This window comes from Eptatretus burgeri, chromosome 12 (assembly GCF_056783735.1).
Source record: "Eptatretus burgeri isolate ZD-2024b chromosome 12, Ebu_testis_v1, whole genome shotgun sequence".
NCBI classification, from domain to species: Eukaryota; Metazoa; Chordata; class Myxini; order Myxiniformes; family Myxinidae; genus Eptatretus; species Eptatretus burgeri.
The window spans coordinates 38,247,372-38,259,871 of NC_140972.1; the positions used below are offsets into that span (position 1 = coordinate 38,247,372).

At 41.6% G+C, this 12,500-nt stretch overlaps 1 protein-coding gene across 9 annotated transcripts in view; it reads left to right on the forward strand.

The window, feature by feature from the left end:
• LOC147015436 (actin filament-associated protein 1-like) overlaps window positions 1–12,500 on the forward strand; it is a 196,914-nt gene that overhangs the window by 73,549 nt on the left and 110,865 nt on the right. The window contains exon 2 of one of the 9 annotated variants that reach the window (XM_085850193.1): window positions 10,652–10,780. The exons of 7 other annotated variants lie outside the window; for them this stretch is intronic. The gene's annotated coding sequence lies outside the window, so the exon portion shown is untranslated. Of the gene's footprint in view, window positions 1–7,809; window positions 7,886–10,651; window positions 10,781–12,500 lie in introns of those variants that run through there. One more of the 9 variants, XM_085850194.1, reaches the window with a different exon arrangement.

Consider the following 12,500-nt stretch of genomic DNA (forward strand, 5'->3'; position numbering starts at 1 on the left):
GGGCTTAGTGGTTAAGGTGGCTGGCTTGGGACCTTAGGGTCCTGAGTTTGAGCCCCTGTTCATTGTTGAATTAACACCAGGTGGGGTTGACTCAGCCTGTCATCCTTCTGAAGTTGGTGAAGTGAGTACCAGTGTACTGGGGTAATCACCATTTGGGGTAACCTGCTTTGGAGTGGCGACTCATCCAGGACTGTACTCCTTGCCAAGGGAACTACCTCGGCAGCCCTATGCACCTTTACGGAATGACAGGAATGATATATTATATTATTATTAAAATGGTTGTTGTAGCAGAAAGATTAGATCGGTTTAAATTGGAATTGTAGAGATACCTGGATGAATTGGAGATGCAAGTGTACGCAGGGATATATTGGCAAGACTTGGTGGTAGCTTCATTGTGTCTGCATGGTGATGGTATCTGGTGTTGATGTAATGCAGACATGATGGGCCGAATGGCCTCCTCCTGCGCCAAGTTTTCTCGTATATCCACATTGAAGCCAAGTCTGAGAAATTTATTTTGCAGAGATTTCGGCTTTCACTGCTGTGGTCTGTTTCATGCAAATATGATATTCAGTTTTACATTGCGGTCACCTCAGTTATTTGGAAAAGTTGACAACTTTCTGTGGTCTGTAACTCACCTAATTACAGACATGATTAAATTAGCTCCACTGCTGGGGGCTGCACCAGGCTTCAATAACTGTTATTGCTGTCATACAGTGGTCTCCCTCACCATGTAGAAAACATATGGTCTTGAGTCGGGACATTCAAGCATGAGGCAAACACATGGCCCGGATTTCACTGCCTCTGGGTAGTAGTGTTGGTAACAAATCCATTTGGGTACCTTTAGTGAGAATCCACATTGGCATTCCTGCCTGCTTTCACCAGCTGGTTGGGAAAGAGATTTTATAAATGTGAATAGTAAATTAGTATATTAGAAGGAGTTTTCGTAATTGCTTTTGTTGGCTAACTTATTTTATCCGTGAACCTGGATCGTATGAAAACCATCAAGATATTCTGGAGCCTTAAAGCGTGGCATCACTCCTGTCACGTTCAGCAAATGTGCAGCCAAAACCAGTCTGTGTCATCACAGGGTGATCTCATCACACTTCAGAGAAGAAAGTTGCTGGAATGGCCAAAAAATACCATTCAGTCTAAATGCTCAGTGTATGGTCTCGGTGGTTCGACGGACATATACTACTAGTCCGAGGGATGTTCAGAAGGTAATTTCAAAAATATACTCACAATAATCCACAGCACCCTAACATTCTTGGATTTTTCAACCTACGAGTCATAATGAGTAAGAAAATATGTAAATATATTTGTATTTATAAGTACACCTCATCATACTTTTTTGTGTATCGTGTGCGAATGTGAACATCCAATTCGGATAACTTTTTCACCACCCTCACCCCCAGCTTCACCCCACGTTGGTGCAATACATATGGTAGTATTTGTGAAAGGTCTGTTTGTTTGAACAGCTACAGATGGGACATATGTGTATTGAAACCTTGGACAGGGATGAAAAGCAAATGCATGTGGTTGGCTAGTAAGCATTTGTTATTGGAAAAGGACAAGGAGGGAGCATTTGCTCAGAGAAAAGACTTTCGGCTTGGATAAACGTTATCTTGGCGTAGATGTTGCAGCTGCTCAGTGTTTCAGTCTGTTTTTAATTATCTTGTGCCCAAGAAATCGTTTTTTACATGATGTGTTGCAATGAATGATACACATTGGCAAGGCTGGGCTCAAGTGAAGAGCACCTAGGAAGGATTACATGGATAAACGAAGGGATGTAAAGTTGGATAAAAGATAAACTGACACTTGTGAATCGTAGATGTTCAAAGGAGTCGAAAAGAAGGACTATTATATCGGTAAAGAAAGAGAAGAGCTGAAAAGTATCCCGAGAAACAAGCTGTGATTTGGGATTTTAGTTGAATGTGTGTGAAATAAGGAGACTGTAAAGTGGATGAAATATAAAGCGCAAACTGAACCGATAAAGAACTAGAGCAGCATTCCGTAGAGCGTATATCTCCGCCAGGCTGATTAGTTTACGTTTTGTATTCCACTGATAGGCTGGATCTGGATTTTGACCTGAACTAAAATTTAATCAGATTGTTCTTGTCACCAACCAAAATTTCGTCCGAATCCGTCCCTAACTTTTTGAGATATCGTGTTGTATATCGTTTTTGGCTCTATCACTCAGTGGTGAAGAATTACTTTAAAATTCTCATATCCGGATTCGGATCTTCACCAAAATCTAACGACTTCGTCCTTGTCACACACCCAAGCTCTCCGCAAAGTTTCGTCGGAATCCGTCCACAACTTTTTGAGATATTTTGTTCACAGACAGACAGACAAGAGCGAAAACATAACTTCCATCCACCTTCAGTGGCGGAGGTAGTTACCTCGCCAGTTGTGAGTAGACGGATGATAAATTGGAATAATCTCAGTGCTCCAGATGAAAGGGTCATGGGTAACTTGAGAAAAATAAAATTGAGGGAAGTAATGATGGTTGGGGGGATGGGTGGAGGTGGGAGTGTGAAGGTAAAGGAGATTATGACCAGCGAGGTGGGAAATTAAATTCATTGGGAAGAGAGGACGTTAAAATTTCTACCATTCTTGCATACATAGTATGTAGATGGTCCCACGAAAACTGCATTGGCTCAGGGTACAATGGAGTGTGAATTGGAGAAGGATTATCTGGCAGGATGGCTGAGAGGAACGCATACTCACCTCTAAGCTGTCTGGCCTGGGTTTGAATCTCGCCCTCGTTACAAATGACTGTCATTCCGGTGTTTCCCAGGCAAGGTGATTCATCAATGTGTGTTTACTCCCTTGGATGGATGTTAAACGGGTGTCCAGTCGGCCAGAATTTGTTGGTGGACGTTAAAGATTCCACGGTGTCCTTCACGAAGAGTGGGCAAGCTCTTGTTGAGCACCATGAACAATTTCCAAATTCCTGCCCGAACCAGCAGAGGGCATTGCATCAGCAGCACATACGCACCCTCAGCCAATGATGCTACCCCGCAGCCTTGCACCTTGCATCGAAGCATTTTTTTCCATTCAATTCTGCTCGGATTTAATTGGTTAACATCAAAACTTTCATTTTTGACTGACTAAATTAAAATGTCTTGAATTGGAAGGGGTGATCAGTAAATATGTTTGCTCAACAGAGGAAAGTCAAGTGCTGTATTCTTAAACTAGCTTATTTATGCAAAAAAAGGAGAATATATATATAGCTGCAAAAGTAGGTATACAATAAGGATTATATCAGTATTACCAGTATTATAATAGTGGTGCTCGGATTCATTTAATACGACAATTCATTTAATTCATTAAAATCATTATTACCATTTTAAAAAATTTAATTTTTGTGTGCACGATATGTTTTTCGTTACTGTATACTTACTTTTGGAGCCCCATATATATATATATATATATATATATAAATTTATATTTATATATATATATATATATATATATATATGTATATATATATATATATATATATATATATATATATATATATATATATATATATATATATATATATATATATATCTTCTTCTTCTTTCGGCTGCTCCCGTTGGGGGTCGCCACAGCGGATCATCCGTATGATCCGCATTGTGATTTGGCACGTGTTTTACGCCGGATGCCCTTCCTGACGCAACCCTGGTCGCCTCTTACGACACAGGGATATGGTACACCTATTTTAACCGGGGTATACACCGGCCCAGTATACTGGTACTCATTTCGCCGACCTCGGAAGGATGACAGGCTGAGTCAACCCCCTGGTGTATTAATTCAGTGGCCCAACGGGGCTTGAACTCAGGACCTTTTGGATCCCAAGCCGCTGCCCTAACCACTGCGCCAACGCCAGGCATATATATATATATATATATATATATATATATATATATATATATATATATATATATATATATATATATATATATATATATATATATATATATATATATATACATACATATATATATATATATATATATATATATATATATATATATATATATATATATATATATATATATATATATATATATATACATACATACATACATACATACATACATACATACATACATACATACATACATACATACATACATACATACATACATACATACATACATACATACATACATACATACATACATACATACATACATACATACATACATACATACATACATCTATAATTAATTTTGACGAGTTTTCTACAGTTTTTTTTTTTCTTTTTTTTTTGCGTTATTTTTCATTTTAAGTGAACAATGAAACCTCATCCACCTCTGTTAGGTCACAGACCAACCCTTGTAGTTTAGAAATTAACCCTTTAATTCTAACGAATTGAGCCATGGAAATATATAGGAGAAAGTTATTTAAAAAAAAATTAACTATTGGTTTCTCATTATCTTCTTTACAGGATCATCTGAAAGTAGCCATTATCGGCTTGCTGAAAATAGCCACGCTTCTTGAACAAAAATCTGGAGCCCAGGCAAGCCATGCATATGAAGGCAAAATAAAAAAGAAGAAACTACTTCCTTTTCATTCAAACAAGAACCCTAGGGAGTGAGAAATGCCTTTTGGCCAAGGATGGTCCAGACCTCTTGATCATTGATGTTGCGTCTCAAGGCTGCCTTCAAGCTCGCCGGGCTGCCCCCCCCCCACTTTGAAGTACACCTCCTCCACACTGTGTGAGGTTGTCTGAAGAGAAAAAAAACAAACAGGAAATTTCAAAGGAGAATGATTTAAAAGCAATGAACCTTGTCTGTAGAAGTCTAAAAGCAGTTTGCTATCCAGGGGGAATTTTTATGACCTAGTGCCTTCTAAGTGGGTTATTTGCCAGGACATTCCAAAGCCTCAGCTGCTTGGAACTTTGTCCTTGCACTGAACTGGTTCAAATGAAGTGACAAAAGTTATCTTGATGTCTCGTTGATATTTTTTTCCGACCCGAGAATGTATAAAGCAAGATGTTGGCTTCATAGGATGTCTGCATGCAAAATCATAATATCTTGTCTTGTTCCAAAGTTTGTCGATTGCCCTCTTTTGGGAGAAACGAGCATGCTAAGGTTTTGTGCATGTGTTATCATCACTTAATGACTCAATTTGACGATTTAATGTGTTTCACTATATTATATTACAGCATGGTCATCATTTCAGCTTGTCTCAAAAGAAGACGATTTGCAACTTTTTTATGCAAAAAGGTGGGTGGAGGAAAAGGTAGACTTGGACAAATATGGGAATTGGGAAAGAATGATGGGTAGGAGAGGATGCACGAGGTAGGCAGCATGCATGTGGAAGCAAGCTCTCAGGAAGGAAAAACTGGATATTTGTAAAGATGTGGGCTTGGGGATAGTTACTCGGGTAGAAAAGATCATGGTTTTGGATGGGGGGTGATCTGTATGGTGGTGATCAGCTGAAATGAAGACCTGGAGGGAAGAATGAGATTAAAGAGAATGTGGAAGTTGGTTCCACGGGTGGGAAAAACGAGGAACAAATGAGTGGAGGTGAGCAGTGTTTCTGGATTTTTGGAGTTTCAGCAGAATTGGGGTTGCTGGTGGACCACTTGTGCCCGACAGAAACCTGGGGGGAGGGGTGACAAAGCAGAGATATATATATATATATATATATATATATATATATATATATATATATATATATATATATATATTGAGACCATACTCTGTGCATAGTGTTGGTGCTGCTTAAGCAGTCTCCTTGGCTATTGGGCACAATCCTGGACGGGTCGCCACTCCGACACAGTATACCAGCATGCTGGCACTCATTTTGCCGACCTCGGAAGGATGACAGGCTGAGTTAACCCCACCTGGTATTAATTCAACAGCTGAGCAGGATCCAAAGCCCACCACCCTAACCTTTAGGCCAACACCAGGCCAACACCAACACCATCTTTGAAGAAGGTGCAAACACCAGAAATGAGACGGTCAAAGACAGAGAGGCCAGCGACCTACCTGCAATGTTAAAGTGATAGGCCCATGGACTCAGCTTCATTGTGGGAGATTCCAGTGTTCTTGAAGGCCTTGGTTTCTATGGATCAAGCTGAGCAAGATGTGAGGCAGCGGTACCAGCACAGAAGGGAGAGCACTGTTTCATCAAGCTGAAGATGAAGGCCTTGCATGTTGATAAAAGTTCAGGTTTTCCATGTAAATACGTTTCCTGATGGAGGATACCCAGTTGGTGGCTGGCTGAATCTCAACTGATGGTCTGAGATCAGAAAAGGAAGAATTTAATGTCAACTGCAACAGATTCCTTCACCGTGCTGATGATTATGTTGTCATGACATCATTGTCTATCATGCCAAGTGGACTTGAACAAGACTTGTAAGATGTGGAGAAAAAAGCCACAAAATTTTTGCTGCTTCATTGTTCAACACTCTTCATTTGTGAAGTTTTTGATCATCGTATAAACATGTTTTTAACATTCTTCACGATGATGATATCTCCCATACTATTTACAGAGTGTTGGTGCTGCTGAAGCAGTTTATTGGCAAGGGTTATGCTGGGTGGCTTGCCATTTCCTTCCCAATAATCAGTCATTGCAGGAATTTGTAATTCGTTCAGGGTGCCAGCGATAGCTTGCCTCCTCTTGATGAAGAACACCATGGGAATTGTAACGCACACCAACGAATGTTAGCAGACAGGGCACTAAGTTTTATTTCCTTATGAGGGTCAGGATCTCATTGAATGATACATCACCTCGCCTGCGAAACACCAGGATGACAGTCTATAACTTGGCTGAGATTCAACTCCAGAAGAGACATCTCAGAGGTGAGTGTTGCATACCTTTAGGCTATTCTGCCAACATACACTCTTCATCCGATCTGATGTACCATACTCTGTGATACAGAGCGTTAGTGCTGCCGAAGCAGTTTCTTGGCAAAAGTTAATGATGGGCAGTTTGCCATCCCTCTCCCAGCAGTAGTTCTGGCAGGAATTTGAAATTTGGCCATGGTGTTAGTGATTACTTGCCTCATCTTCAGGAAGGAGACTGTGTGATATTTAATGTTCAAGAGCGAATGCGAACAGATGGCATACCCAGTGTAGCGACATCCTTCCGAGGGATGGCACACACATTGATGAATCACCATGCCTGTGAAACATTGGGATGACAGTTTTTTTTATCTGGGTCAGGATTGAAGCCCAGGATAGACAGCTTAGATGCCAGTATGCATACCTACAGCGTCGGCCATCTTGTGAGCCCCACATTCTTCATACATCATGGCATATTAGGTAAATATTTTGTGATTTATTCCTGATTTGATCGACACTATTATCAAACATCTAAAGCTAAATACACATGTGATATTGTCACATGATTTGTCACGTGCTGAGAGTCTAATTTGCTTACTTTTAAGATGCACTATACTAATTTTCTGCTCACAATATCTACATTCACAACATGGTATTAATGCGATCTATATATCAATGCTTTTGCACAGATTGTATTGATAAGTCGGCCCAGTCATAATGTTTGGTAAAATATCCTCATGGATAAAAACTTCAACAAATACTAAATGTTTTTCAAAAGGCAGTCTCTAAGGAAAACATAAAAGAATGCTGCATATCCATTGGACTGTTTTCTGTGTTTTGGATGTCAGATGGTTTGAGAGAGTATATTCATTCCGCAAACACTGCACAATCCTCTGCAAAGGACATGATCCCTTGATCTTTCAGCTCGTAATGTGGAGAGTTGTCAAATTACCTCTCATGAGATCATTTCCTCACAGCTGTGGCTTTCTCTGCCCCACCCAGCTGGCTCCATGGTGTCCGATCTCTCGCTGTAACCCAAAAACTGCACCCGATGATCCCAATCAAAGGTCTCGGCACCTTCAACATCTCACCCAGCTGAGGTTGTTGTCACAAGTCTGAAGCAGGCTTGTTTCTTCCAGGCTTTGTATTCATCGTTCTATGCAAATAGTGGTTAACATACTCTATAAAAGTTTGCATTGGCGTGTCCTGGATGAGGAAATCGGAAGTTTGGTAATTTTTGTTAAATTCGTTGTTGTCAGGTGATGCAAGATAATTATGTGTCATTTTGGTGAGCCATTGAATTTCGACTGGAATTAAAATAAAGACTGGAAGTATATGGATTTAGCGTATGGTTTCAAGAAAGACACCGATTCTTCTTTGGAGAAAGGGTAAGTTTATGTGGAGTACTTTTCTGTTTTTCGGCATCTTTACCAAGGCATTTGGTTTACAGAAATAACAACAACAAACTCGAGAAGTGTTACAGCCCAAAAACGAAAAATTCAGAACACATGCTTCTGCAGATGTGTGTGTGTGTGTGTATATATATGTATGTATGTATATATATGTATGTATATATATATATATATATATATATATATATATATATATATATATATATATATATATATATATATATATATATATATATCCTGGTGTTGGCGCACTGGTTAGGGCAGTGGCTTGGGATCCAAAAGGTCCTGAGTTCAAGCCCCATTGGGCCACTGAATTAATACACCAGGGGGTTGACTCAGCCTGTCATCCCTCCGAGGTCGGCGAAATGAATACCAGTGTACTTGGCCGGTGTATACCCCGGTTAAAATAAGTGTACCATATCCCTGTGTCGTAAGAGGCGACCAGGGTTGTGTCAGGAAGGGCATCCGGCGTAAAACATGTGCCAAATCACTATGCGGATCATACAGATGATCCGCTGTGGCGACCCCTAACGGGAGCAGCCGAAGGAAGAAGAAGAAGATATATATATATATATATGTATATATTGGGTCGCCGAAATAGGTGACCCTTATTGTCAGTAATTCTGTCTGTTTGTTTGGATGTTTGTTCGTTTGTCATCAGCATAATTGGTAGTAAACGTGGGCCGATTTTGACCAAACTCGGGTGGTAGGTACATCTTCTGACCTTGTGCTTTGGAAATTGTGATGGTTGCTAGGGATGCTTTGGTTCCCTAGCAACAACCGAAAAACCTTCAAAATTGGTACTGTTCACGCGAAATCAATTCCGAAAGCCATTATCCCACATAGGGTTATGAAATTTGGCACGAATGATCTACAGGTGATGCTCTATCAAATATATTCCGGTTTTTGTGATGCATAGAATACTTTACCCGCAGCACCCCCTACAATTATGGTATGTGCGAAAATTGGCGAAAATTGAAGGCCCCCTAGCGACCAGGTGAGTGCATCGATACGAATGAAACTTTGCAGGTTCATGGTACTCAATGAGTACTACAACTTTGCCTCAGGATGTATTGACCGATTTCGCTTAGGTTGGGGTCAAAGGTGAATTAGTGCAAAAATCGATAATATGCGAGAGCTGGAAGTGCCTTCGCGCCAAATGCTACTCCTCCTAGGGTTATGGTCGGATGGTCATGAAAATTCACGCTAATTGTCTGGAATACATTGTGCACAATCGATAGTCGGATTTTTGATTGAGATCTTTGTTCACCCACAACACCCGCTCGAACTTTGGGGATTTCCGATTTCAAACCGCATTTTCAGTACTTTTCATTCAAATGGATACCGAGTAGTTATCAGTGGATGGAACTGGATGAGATTTGATATGCATAATCTTAAGGTTATTCCCTATCCACTATATGACATCCATTTTGCTCTATATCTTATAGTTTCCAGCTCGGCAACCTATCGCCGCCTACCGGCTTGTGTGTATGTATATATATATATATATATATATATATATATATATATATATATATATATATATATATATATATATATATATATATATATTGTTAGAGATGTTGCTTCCGGATAACTCTGCGAGGACGGCATGTCCCGAGAGACCACGGATGCCATCTACAGTGCAACCTTTAACTCGGGCCGGATCTTCGTGCCCAGTCAGTTTGACTGTGCCAGTGAGTTTAGTGTGGCAGACAGGGAACCGTGCCAGCAACTACGTGGCGGTTAATTAATTGGCCGAGCGAGCCAACACTGCATGCCGCATTACGTCGGCTACCATTGCAATGAGAGTCTTGGACTAATTTCCCCCCTGGAATCCTATTTCAGTTCAAGTGCGAGCAGGATAAATGAGGAGCACAAATAAACAGTTAATTTAATATTTTACAGATGCGAAAGAACAAGAGCTGACTGGAGGAATGATTGGGAGGAATGAATTGGAAAGTAACGGGAATGTTTGGGTTCAGAAATGGCAGGAAAAATCAATAAAAGGCATTACAAGCAAACAGGCATATTCACAAGCACGTGCACATTTCCCCCTTACCACTGCCGAATATATCTGCCCTGGTTTGCAGGAATTGACAACATTCAACATTCACTTTCAACTAACAACATTCAACAACACCATTCAACATGCAGGTACACTGACAACATTCACTTACCACAGAACATGCTACTGGGTCCATATACAACCGTGGAAAAATGCACAGCATTTTGAGGATACAGGGAGGCAGAGAATTCAGAGGTAGAAATAAATACATCGGTGTCTGGTGCAAGCCCCAGCGAACCTGTGATCGCTTCAGTTGAAGCAAGCATTGCCACTTCCCAGTGCCGAACCCACTTCACGTATCTCCTTTACTTTCTTACCTCTGCCTACTGCGCTCTGATGCCCGCTCACCCCGCCGCGGCCCTGTCCATCCCACACGTTGTCTGCAGGACTTCTCGAGGACTCGCCCACCCAGCGCAAGGAGCTTTTGTGCTCTTTTGGAATGCAGTGTGGAGCTATTTAGTGCGAAGGACACCGTGCAGTCCATGTCGTTTCACAGCCGCTGGAGCGAGCATGAGGTAAAAAAAAAATGAAATATGAGGAAGAAGCGTTGTCCTCTGATGAGTGTACATGTTGAAATGAGTGCGTAGAATGAGAGAGACATGAGTTGTGAAAGAAAGCAAGAGAAATGCGGACTCGAACTGTGAGGGTGAAGAGCACATGGAAAACAGCTCTCTGATTTCTTGCTCCGATCGGGTCCTTTTGGCGAGAAAGAGAGAATGGAGTCAAATTGTCCTTATTCCCTTTTTAACCTCTGGATGGCGCTCTATAGAAGTTGCTCGAAACTCCATCATTGTCTCCGTCCTTCGCTCTGCCGGCTCTGGCTCCTTGTTGACCCAGCTGTGCCGCATTCACATCACGCAGAAGGGGGGGGGGGCGGAAGTGGTTAAGGGGTGGAATGTTCTAGCATCATCCAGCAACTTCCATCCTTGCCATTGCTTCCCTGTGTGAACGTGGTTTTCACTCCGGTGCAGCTGACACCAAGTGAGGCAATGACTTGTGAGTGTTTCGGTGCAGGGAAACAGTTTGTTCGTTGGTTTTCTCTGTATAGTGTGTGATGAAGTGGATGCTTGAGAATGGTGTGAAATGTATGAGAATGTTTGACATAAAGAGATAGAGAGATAGAAGTGAAATGGAAAATGGACAGAAATAGAAAAGGAGGAAAAAGGGAGCAAAACCCTATCTGCTCACTGCTCACATATTTGTCACATACATATGATTTAGCTAACTTCTAAACAGAATACCGGAACCAAAAAATGTGACTAATATTTATGGGACATTTTCACAAAAGCGGGTGGGGTAACGGTAAAGAGTGTCCGAGAATTTTTATCAAGCATATATTGCCCAGTCAGTGCAGAGACCTTCTGGTGATCCTGCGTTGCTGACATCATTTGAACATTTTTCTAGGCCTTATAAGGGGTCCAAGCATTATTTCGAGAATATCAAAGAAAGTTGATTTTTTGAGTTTGTTCTTTACCGTTACCTGACCTGCTTTTGTGAAAATGTCCCTTATGTGTTTTTCTTTTGACCTGCATGGGAAGCACCACATTGCAGCCTTGTGGAGCCGCAGGTATGAGCGAGGCTCTTGCCGAGTCACCACGTGACCATCAGTGATTTAATGACGCCAAGCTTCTTCATCACGTGTTAAACTTTATCCTATGATTTATGACTCGCAGCCCTCGAATATCGGATCTTCCTGTTACTTAGCACCTTTGGGCCTGCTTTCATTCCGACAGGGACAAAGGGAGAGACACAGTTGGGGAAGACAAGACGGACCACCGTGACTTGGTGCGATAGTTCCGGGAAACTTATGCGTCCATCGGGGTGGTTGCACATTCTGAAAAGCCCGCAGCTACTTGAGGGCACTGGCGTTCCCCGTGACTGCAGTGAATGCCACCCTTGTACTCTGAAGTTTATTGAGTTGATGCTCTAGAGACTGTGCCAAACACCGATGGACGCGAGGTGCACCCTATGACCCCCCTTCCTTCCCCCAATAGCTATACCCCCGTGCACTGAGATGTAATGGCAGCTTCACCAATCTCACACGTCCCTCATAGTACACAACCATGAGCGCACCACGATCCGATGACCATGATCCGATGACATCCGTGGGGATGCCACAGAGTGCAGGAAGGCAGGCAGGCAACGAAGATGGGAACCTCGAGCAGAAAAGCCGACTCTTAAAAGAGCCAAGCCAGATGTTCGTAGAAATAACAAACCAGGACCGAAACCAAATGC